Consider the following 11,011-nt stretch of genomic DNA (forward strand, 5'->3'; position numbering starts at 1 on the left):
TATCATATCTGCCAGACGTGAAAAACGAGCTGCCCTTTTTTGCACCCTTTCGATGTCCTCAGTCAATCCCACCTGGTAATGATCCCACACCGCGCAGCAATATTCTTACAGAGGACGAACGAGTGTAGTGTAAGCTGTCTCTATAGTGGACTTGTTGCATCTTCTAAGTGTCCTGCCAATGAAACGCAACCTTTGGCTCGCCTTCCCTGCAATATTATCTATGTGGTCTTTCCAATTGAAGTTGTTCGTAATTTTAACACCCAGCTACTTAGTTGAATTGACAGCCTTGAGAATTGTACTATTTATCGAGTAATCGAATTCCAACGGATGTATTTTGGAACTTTTCGTTATTTAGTGTCAACTGCCACCTGCCACACCATACAGCAATCTTTTCTAAATCGCTTTGCAACTGATACTGGTCTTCGGATGACCTTACTAGACGGTAAATTACAGCATCATCTGCGAACAACCTAAGAGAACTGCTCAGATTGTCACCCAGGTCATTTATATAGATCATGAACAGCAGAGGTCCCAGGACGCTTCCCTGGGGAACACCTGATATCACTTCAGTTTTACTCGATGATTTGCCGTCTATTACTACGAACTGCGACCTTACTGACAGGAAATCACGAATCCAGTCGCACAACTGAGACGATACCTCATATGCCCGACGCTTGATTAGAAGTCGCTTGTGAAGAACGGTGTCAAAAGCTTTCCGGAAATCTAGAAATACGGAATCAACTTGAGATCCACTGTCGATAGGAAAAAACTGATGACCCCCCTCCCCCCAAATAAAGTTTTTGGCAGCACTTACGTAGTGGGCACCGTATGAGATTGCCAAACGGACGACTCTGGTTCGATTCTAGTTGCTCGAAAACTGTTACCGCAGGCTGGGAGACAACTGCGGAGCTACGTAGCGTCCCTGTGGTACTCATATCCAGAGACTGCTTAAGCAGAGACTGAGGCCGCGGTCGGTTCTGTACCAATGTCCTTCGGATGATACTGCCATATAATTCATTTTATGAAGACGTCAGTTGCTGCCTAGGTTTGTAGGCCTACGTCCTTACGCTCGCGTATCACTGTGAGGCAGAAGTAATTGGTGTATGGCCTTTCTAACATCTTTAACAAAGAAGTATACGAAATACACTGCCTGACAAAAAAAGTAAAGCACTTGAAAGACAAGGTCGGATGCCAATGTAGATTCGTACACGTTCACCCTTCGGCGGTGTGTAAATAGTTAGAGGTGAAGTTCTCAATGACAGCTAAAAAAGGCACCAAAGTGCATTAGTATTCTTCGTGTTTAGTGATTTTACCAGGCCTAGTTCGGTATGTAAGTGGTGTGAACAGCATCAGATGTTGAGTGATTGGTATAAAAGGCATGGTGATGCCATGAACACGTGTGAAAGTGTTTGAAAGAGGTCTCAGTGTGGGTCTCCATTGGGCTGGCTAGTCGAATTGTGCAGTTTGTTGATTTGTGAGTCATTTGTATGTGACAGTGGTCCAAGGTTGGACTGCGTGGGAAGGCGAGAGCGGCCATACTCTTCTTCAACGTTCTGGTCGACCGTGTATAACCACCGCAAGGGAGGATCGCCGTATTTTGCACCAACCACATCAGAACGTCTTGGCATCTGTGACAGCAATCTGCAAACAAGTAATCTGCTCCCAGAAACACCCTTTGTCATCCCGCACCATTTGCCGGAGACCAGGCAGTAACCAGATTAGGGATTCAACGGTCTACACGTAGCATACCACTAACACCACAATACGAACACATGCGTTTGGAGTGGTGCCGCATTGTAATCAGCGATGTATCAATATTCTTCCCTATCCCTGATGACCACAGTCGACAAGTATGACGGCGACCAGGGAAAACGAACTATTCTTCCGTTGTTTTTTTGTAGAGGCATAGTGATTTTACCCTGGATCTACATTTACATATATAACTCGGCACAACATCTTTTGGTGCGTGGTGGAGGGTACCTTATACCACTACTAGTCTCCTTTAGAGACTTAATTTTTCACATCTCCTCTTCGCCGTCTTTAAGCGTAATGTACTTGGACGGCAGTTGAATCGTTCTACAGTGGGCCGCAAATGCCTGTTCTCAAAATTTCCTCGATAGCGTTGCGCGAAAAGGGAAATTGCCTCCGCTGCAGGGATTCCCATTTCAGTTCGCGAAGCATCTCAGTAGCTTGCCTCTGAGTTGTCCCGATGTTTTCCTTTTAATCCGATTTGGACGGGAGACCATACACTCGAGCAGTACTCAAGAATGTGTCCCACAAGTAGTCTATACGCGGTCTCTTTTGTGCATGGGCTGCACTTTCCCAAAACCTATCCCAGTGAACCGAAGTCGGCCATTCGCCTTCCCTGCTACCTTCCTTACTTGCCCGTTCCATTTCATATAACTTTGCCTGCATCGCGTGACGTGACCATGTCCAGTAGCAAACCACTAACACCCACAAGTAGTCTATACGGGGTCTCTTTTGTGCATGGGCTGCACTTTCCCAAAACCTATCCCAGTGAACCGAAGTCGGCCATTCGCCTTCCCTGCTACCTTCCTTACTTGCCCGTTCCATTTCATATAACTTTGCGATGTTATGCCTGCATCACGTGACGTGACCATGTCCAGTAGCAAACCACTAACACTGTATTCGATTACTGCACGATTGTTTTCGTTATTCATTTGCTTTAATTTACATTTTTATACGTTCAGAGCAAGCTGGCCTTCATCACACCAAACAAGAATTCGGTCTAAGTAATCCCACAATGTTCTACAGCTACTCAACGACAATACTTTCCCATATAGTACAGTTTCATCAGAAACCAGTCATAGGTAGCTGTCCATCCTATGCGTCAGATAGTTTATGCATATAAAAAATGAGAGCGGTCCTGCCACTTGTCCATGAGACAGCCCTCGACGATACCCTTCTCCCTGGTGATCAATCGCCTTCCAGGACAACGATCTGGATTCTGTTACTTAGGAAGCCTTTCAGTCACACACACATATCTGAGAACCTATTCCTCATGCTCAGCGGAATTTCGTTAACAATTTGAAGTGTGGCACAGTGTAAAAACATTTCGGAAATATAAGAATATGTAATCAGTCTGCTGTCTTTCATCCATGGCTAACAGGATGTCGTGTGAGAAAAGGACACACTGATTTTCACACGAGCAATGCTTTATAAATCCGCACTGACTTGTGGACAGAAACTATTCTCAAGTTAAAATCTTCTGGGTTATTAGGTCGCGTCATATTTCCTCTAAAATAATCGACGTTTCTGCTAGGATCTTCCGTTGTCCATTACTGCTAGGACACTCTGAGACCAGTGACGCGTTCGCTTATAAAGGGGAGTTTTACCGCATTCGTGCTGCAGAAGTCGTAGTATTGGTTAAAGTTCTTATGGCTCCCATTGGTAGGCCATCGCCATAGGCTAATATTCCCCCACTAATGCAGAAGAAGTGGCGTTGTTGGCTAAACTCTTGTGGATACTATTGGTGGCCCATCGTCACTGGATAGAAAAGCATTATTTCACCATTACGCTAGAGAAGGGTTATTGGTTGAAATTCCTCCTACTGCTGTTGGCTGGCTGTCATCATTAGCTAGATACGAAACAGACAGAGAAAGAGAGGGGGTATGTTTACCCACAATATTCTTGTCCGACGAGGTGACTTGACGGAAGCCTATAGCCGTCCTCTCTATTGAAGCCGGCCGATGTGGCCGAGCGGTTCTAGGCGCTACAGTCTGGAACCGCGCGACCGCTACGGTCGCAGGTTCGAATCCTTCCTCGGGCATGGGTGTGTGTGATGTCCCTGGGTTAGTTAGGTTTAAGTAGTTCTAAGTTCTAGGGGACTGATGACTTCAGAAGTTATGTCCCATAGTGCTCAGAGCCATTTGAACCATTCGATCTCTATTGAATTTAGATGCATTCTTGGAAATTTCAGCCGCTTCTCGATCCTTTCTTCTATAAATGTTTGCTTTCTTAGCCAGCACACGTACGTTATTAAAATTGATGTCAAAGCCACAGTTCGCATGATGTTCCGCTTCCGATTTTACACTTTGTTTTAGCCATGAGTGCTGTTCGTGTTCCTTAATGCGTTCTTTAACAGTTCTTTCCGTTTCGCCTATATACACTTTGCCGCAGCCACATGTCGCTTAATAGACGCCTACATAGTGGAGGCAATCAGGTGCACCCGTTTTTCGTCCGAAAATATCTTTTACTTTGACTGAAGAAAGATGTCTCAATACCATTTTTCCTTAGAATCCTGCTTATGCTGTCAGTGACCCCAGAAACGAACGGTAACCTAATGGAGTGAGAAGGCGGTTCCCCGTCATTCTTATTAGCGTGATTAATATTCCTCCTAAAAGCCCAGTCGATTGAACAACTATCATATCCATTTGACTTTAACGTCCTCTTAAAAAAATTCAGTTGTTAAAGAACGCATTAAGGAACACGAATGACACACACTGCTAAAACAAAGTGTAAAATCGTCAGTAGCGGAACATCATGAGAACTGTGGCTCTGACTGTTGTGTTGGCAGAAGAGCCAACACCGCTTTACGAGAAGAGGCCGAAATGCACGCTTTTAGCTCACGCAGGCTGGCGTGAAGAGGGAAGAACTATACTGACGTGAGGTCTGGAACATGACAAGGGATGAGAATTCAGAAAGCGGACATAATTAGTTTGATACTTAACTTTAATCCATTAATGATGAACGTCGCTCTTGAAGGTGCACGATTCACAATATCATCTGTTCAGAATACATTCTTGAGGAATATGGCGCCTTGCTAGGTCGTAGCAAATGACGTAGCTGAAGGCTATGCTAAACTGTCGTCTCTGCAAATGAGAGCGTATGTAGACAGTGAACCGTCGCTAGCAAAGTCGGCTGTACCGCTGGGGCGAGTGCTAGGGAGTCTCTCTAGACTAGACCTGCCGTGTGGCGGCGCTCGGTCTGCAATCACTGATAGTGGCGACACGCGGGTCCGACGTATACTACCGGACCGCGGCCTATTTAAAGGCTACCACCTAGCAAGTGTGGTGTCTGGCGGTGACACCACACTGACATCGATTTTAATAAGGTACATGTGTTGGCTCACAAAACAAACATTTATAGGAGCAAGGTCCGAGAAGCGGTTGAAATTTCCAGGAATGAACCTAATTTCAATAGAGACGACGGCTATAGGCTTCCGGCATCGTGGCTCCCCTCTATCAACGAAGTGTATATGCGACCCGCATCGTGCGAGCGACATAAACAGCGGGTTGCAAGTCACCTGAGCGGACAACAATATTTTGGGTAAGGATACCCCCTCTCTTGGTCTGTCTGTTTCGCATCTAGCCAATGATGACGGCCCTCCAACAGCAGAAGGAGGAATTTCAACCAATAACCCTTCTCCAGCGTAAGTGTGGAATAATACCTTTCTATCCAATGACGATGGGCCACCAATAGTATCCACAAGAGTTTAGCAACAGCGCCCCTTCTTCTGCATCAGTGGGGGAATATGACGATGGCCCACCAATGGGAGCCATAAGAACTTTAACCAATACTACGACTTCTCCAGCACGAACGCGGTAAAACTACCCTTTATAAGCGAACACGATACTGGTCTCTGCTCTAGCAGTAGTGGACAACGGAAGATCCTGAGGAAGATCCCAGGAGAGGGGTCGAAACGTCGATTATTTTAAAGGAAACATGACGCGACATAATTACCCAGAAGATTTTAACTTGAATGACAACGGCCACGGAAGCCTGCAGATATACATTGAAACTATTCTGTCTGAAGGACAATTTCCTCTATTTGAACTCAATATATGCTCAACAATTTTGCGGCAAACCTACGTTGACGATATTAATATGTCATTTTTTGACTCTCGTACTGGAGAAAGGGAGGAAATCAAACAACTGTATCAGCTAGCAGGCAGTAATGGTATGCGAAATAATGATAGAAATGAAAATGAAATGTAGGTGGAGAGGACATGTAGCCAAACGAATGAGTGGCAGATGGAGGAAAGAAGTTCCTTATTAGATTCCAGTTACTAGAAAAGATCGATATGGTAACGCAATGGAAGGCGGGTATATGGCAATGGAAAACACGCTAACGCATAATGTATAAGTAAGGCTGAAACCTTAACGCTAAGGAAAATAGTGCGAGAGAGAAGCATTTATCCATTATAATGACTTTGTTATGATAAATCTATTGAGATCATTCAATTCAAGATAATCACACAGTACCTGATTAAAAAATTGAAGGACGGAAAGAGGAAACATCATGAGCTGAGAGGGTGTAAGATATTTTTCCAGTGACCACAAAATAAATCAAATTTACAAACAACTTCGCAGTATGAGTCCACGTGTCACCTCTGGCGTGAATGGATGCACCATTCTGTTGGGGAGAGTGTCACAAAGCCGTTGTATCCTCTCCTGATGCGAACTGGCCCACAACTGTTCTATTTATTTACTCAAGTCAGAAACCGTGCAGGACTCTACATTAAACATCAATTTCTATGATTCACATTTACACTGTTAACACAGTGATCAAAAAGATCTTTTCTCAGTACTGAGCAACAACAATTGCACCGCCTTCAGCGTACATCAGCTCTTCGTCACTACATGATCCGAAGCAGCATGGACAGTGGCCTAGATGATCTCTTGTCGGTTCTCCCGCGCATTCACATTGTGTCGATCCTTCGGAAAGTCCCCATTTCAGAAGGTTGTTCCTGGATAACCAAAGATGGTCTTAGCCTGTTCAGTGATCTACAGGTGGACCGATCAAAAGTACCTACATACGGTAGGCAGTCAGCAGGTTTCATTCACTTCTCAAGGTGGTCACATCTAGCTGCCTACATTTGTTTTCAGGCATCACGTGGAGACATAGTTAGTGCTCAGGTCCAACTAAGGAAACTACTTCTCGATTTCATCTTAGATCTTGGTGGTTTATGTGCACAGAGAGAGTGAAAATGATTTAGTTCAACCTTTTTGTTTTCAGCGTCTGCTGCTATTTTCAGTCGTATATCAATACGTGCAATATCTGCCAGGCAATTAATCTTGTCTGTAGGTGTTGGTTTCGGACATGCAGTTGACATCCGTGCAGCTTCATTCAGTGCAACGAACACTTGCTTTGCACCTCTAAGCTTACACACTACCTAATCTAACTTAAACTGACTCTGTAGTAATTCTGGACGTGTGGGGTGTGGCATAGTCCTGCTGGAATTGCCTAAATCCGACGGAATGCACAGTGGACACGAATGGGTGCAGGTGATCAGACAGAATGCTTACGTATGTGTCACCTGTCATAGTCGTATGTAGACGTATCAGGGCTCCTATACCACTCCAACTGTACACGCCCCATACCATTAAAGAGCCCTCACCAGCTATAACAGTCGCCTGATGAGATGCAGGGTCCATGGAGTCATGATGTTGTCTCCATACCCGGACACGTCCATTCGCTCGATACAACTTGAAACGAGGCCCGTCCGATCAAGCAACATGTTTCCAGTCATCAATAGTCGAATTTCGGTGTTGTCTGGCCAGGCGACGTGTAAAGCTTTGCGTTGTGCAGTCATCAAGGGTACAAAGGTAAGCCTTCGGCTCCGAAAGCCCATGTCGATGAAGTTTCGTTGAATGGTTCGCGTCCGCAGCTCGTGGTCGTGCGGTAGCGTTCTCACTTCCAACGCCCGGGTTTCCGGGTTCGATTCCCGGCGGGGTCAGGGATTTTCTCTGCCTCGTGATGACTGGGTGTTGTGTGCTGTCCTTAGGTTAGTTAGGTTTAAGTAGTTCTAAGTCCTAGGGGACTGATAACCATAGATGTTAAGTCCCATAGTGCTCAGTGCCATTTGAACCATTTTTTTTTAATGGTTCGCACGCCGACACTTGATAGCCCTGCATTGAAATATGCAGCAATTTGCAGAAGGGTTTCACTTCTGTCACGTTGAACGATTTTCTTCAGTCGTTGTTGATCCCATTCTTGCACTATGTTTTTCCGACCCCATCGATGTCGGAGATTTGATGTTTTACACGATTGCTGATATTCACGGTACATTCGCGAAATGGTCGTGTGGGAATATTCCCGTTTCATCGCTACGTCGTAAATGCTGAGTCCCATTGCTCTTGCGGCAATTATAACACCACGTTCAAGCACACTTGAATCTTGATAACCTGTCATTCTAGCCGCAGCAACCGATCTAACAACTGCACAAGACACTTGTTGTCTTTTTCTGCCGTATTCTGCCTGTTTACATACCTCTGTATTTGAATAATCATGCCTATACCAGTTTCTTTGGCGCATCAGTGTATGAAGCTGTTCAACCCCTAACACGGCCTGTCAGGTCTGGTGACAAAAGTAGCCACGAACATCACTAATGCACTCTGGTTGCCGTTTTACCTGTCGTAGAGAATCATTTACTAACCCGCTTGTGGTGTGTTTGAACGTGGTGTTATAATTGCCGCAAGAGCAATGGGACTCAGCACGATCATGATAGTTATTGAGCATTCACATTATGTCGATCCTTCGGAAAGTCCCCATTTCTTCTTGCATGTTGAATTCTGTTGGTGGAAAGTTCTTACACCACCAGGATTCCCACCACCTGCATTTGAAACTATTACCTAAGAGTCGAGCTCCACCGCAAAAGCAACCTCGGCTACAGAGAGAGTACGGCCCCCATTATTTACTCTACTTGTCTTTTACCTTGAAGATATCTAGACAAGTGCCCATTTACCAATACAAAAATCGCAATATCAGATGATATTCCATTACAGGATTTTTCCCTTTCCTTTCACTCAAGTTTATCCGGACATGTTAAATACCCAGTTCGAATTTCACAGCAAATTACGAAATATGTAGTGCAAGGAAGAAGATAGAGTTTAACAGCTTTCTGCCGACGAGGCCGTTAGATTGTGAGCCGCACCTTGGAAAGGTGAGAAAGGAAATCGGTCTTGAACTCAAGGGTAGACACGGCCCTTATCTTTGTGATACTGGGCTTGTTTCACGAAGGAACAGAATTCAAATCCTTGTATGGATATCCTAATTTCAGTTTACAGTGACCACATGAAGATAAAGCCACAAGTGCTCGATGGGATTTAAGTCGGGGGAGCTGGCTAGCCATTCCTTTCACCACTTATTCTCTCGTACTAAGAACTCCTCCTCGCAGTGTCATCTGTGTGAAGTCAGGGCCGAATGCACTCCGAAAACACATACTTGGGAAGGAGTGCAGTGTAATAATTATGTTGACCAGTGTGGGATTCTGCAGTTGTCAATCGCTCTGGTGGAGGATTGGAACGACTTCTCACAACAACCTTCTTACCTCGTGGCCAGCACGGGAGCACGTTGCAGGTCATGCAATGCCTACCACGAGATCACACACTCTGTTAAGAACCAAGTCTCTCCTTTTGAAATATCCATGGGACTATTATCAATCGCAATGGCTTCATTGTAATTATGGTGTTTGAATAAAAATGTAACTTTCCTTCATCTCACTGTGCATTTCTTCCAGTTAACTTCAGTACTATTCTGGAGTAGCTCTTTCTATGTGTGTTCGAAGTTTCATAGAGCTACTTTATTGGCAGTGACACATCTCGTGAAAGTTACTTTCGTCTTTCAGGTTTACCTAGAGTATACAGCCACAGTGATACATCACAAATCATCGTTAGTTGCGTGACTGTAACACGTATTGGGACTTCGTTCCTACAAATTCGCATATAGAGCGCGGAAGAATGATTTCTTAAATGCTTCTGTGCGAGTTACAATTAGTCTACCTTATCCTTGTGATCACTACAGCAGTGTTACAAAGGGGATCGTAGAATGTCCCTAGGCTGCTCATTCTTGAAACTTTGCAAGTAGGCCTTCGCAGGATAGTTCCCTTCTTTTTTCAAGTATCCACCTTTTCAGGTTTTTCAGTTTTCTTGATGCTCTCACGTGCATCAAAGAATCTATAACATTTTCTGCTGCTTGTCTTTGTACTTTTTCCTTATGGTAAAACAAGAATACAATGACAAGATACAGGAATTCATTTCACGGAATAAAATCAGAAAAATAAAGTCAGACCCAAGAAAGAGGTTCAATGCAACAGTTAAAAGCGTACTAAAGACAAATAACACACACCTAAGGACAGACAAAAATCTTGTGTGACATTTATTAAAACTTATGCGCCAAAACGCCAGATCCAACCAAAGCTTCACAAAGCACATACACGTGTGAGACTGTGCGACCTGTCGTCAATACAGAAAAGCAGCCACATACTCCCTCTCCAGATATACGCTAAATTTACTCACCCAGCAGCATAAAACACAAAATTACAGAACAGAGAAAAATGCAGAAGATCTAATAAGCCACACAAAAGTCTTATATACTCCACATCCAACTATGTTGACCTCATTTGATATATGAAACATGTATTCCACAATCCTAGTCAAAGAAAGACTCAAGATAATAGAACAAGACCTAGATTCTTGCAATCAGTTACCACAAGAATGCACAACAGAGCTATGCACACTCCTATACCTCATCACTGACAAAAATTACTTTCAGTCCAGTAAAGAATTCTAGCTAAAAGATTGCCAACGGGATCCCCAGTTTCAGGAAGACAGCAAATATCTTCGTGAACAATATAGAAGAAATGATTTTTAGAAGAAAGAATTTTCCAAAAAATAGTACCAGGAAAATACAATATATTGCATTGGTGGAGATGCATATAAGACATCCTCTGCTTGTAAAATGAACCATCAAATAAAACAGAGCAACTACATTAAGAGATAAACACATTACATACAAACATAAAGTTAATTTAGAGACAGAACAAGTAGGCGAAATAAACTTCCTAGATGCATACGTCATAAAGAAGAATAACCAACACTCATTTAGCATTTACAGGAAAACACCACAACCTACACAACATTACATCAATCATCTAACCAACCACATGCCCCAAAAGAATCTGCCCTCAATTATGCTCCACAGAGTAATCACACAATCACTTGATAAACAGAACTACAATAAGCAGCTGGACATGAATATTCAGATAGC

The sequence above is a fragment of the Schistocerca piceifrons genome, chromosome 1, assembly GCF_021461385.2.
Source record: "Schistocerca piceifrons isolate TAMUIC-IGC-003096 chromosome 1, iqSchPice1.1, whole genome shotgun sequence".
In the NCBI taxonomy this organism is placed as follows: domain Eukaryota; kingdom Metazoa; phylum Arthropoda; class Insecta; order Orthoptera; family Acrididae; genus Schistocerca; species Schistocerca piceifrons.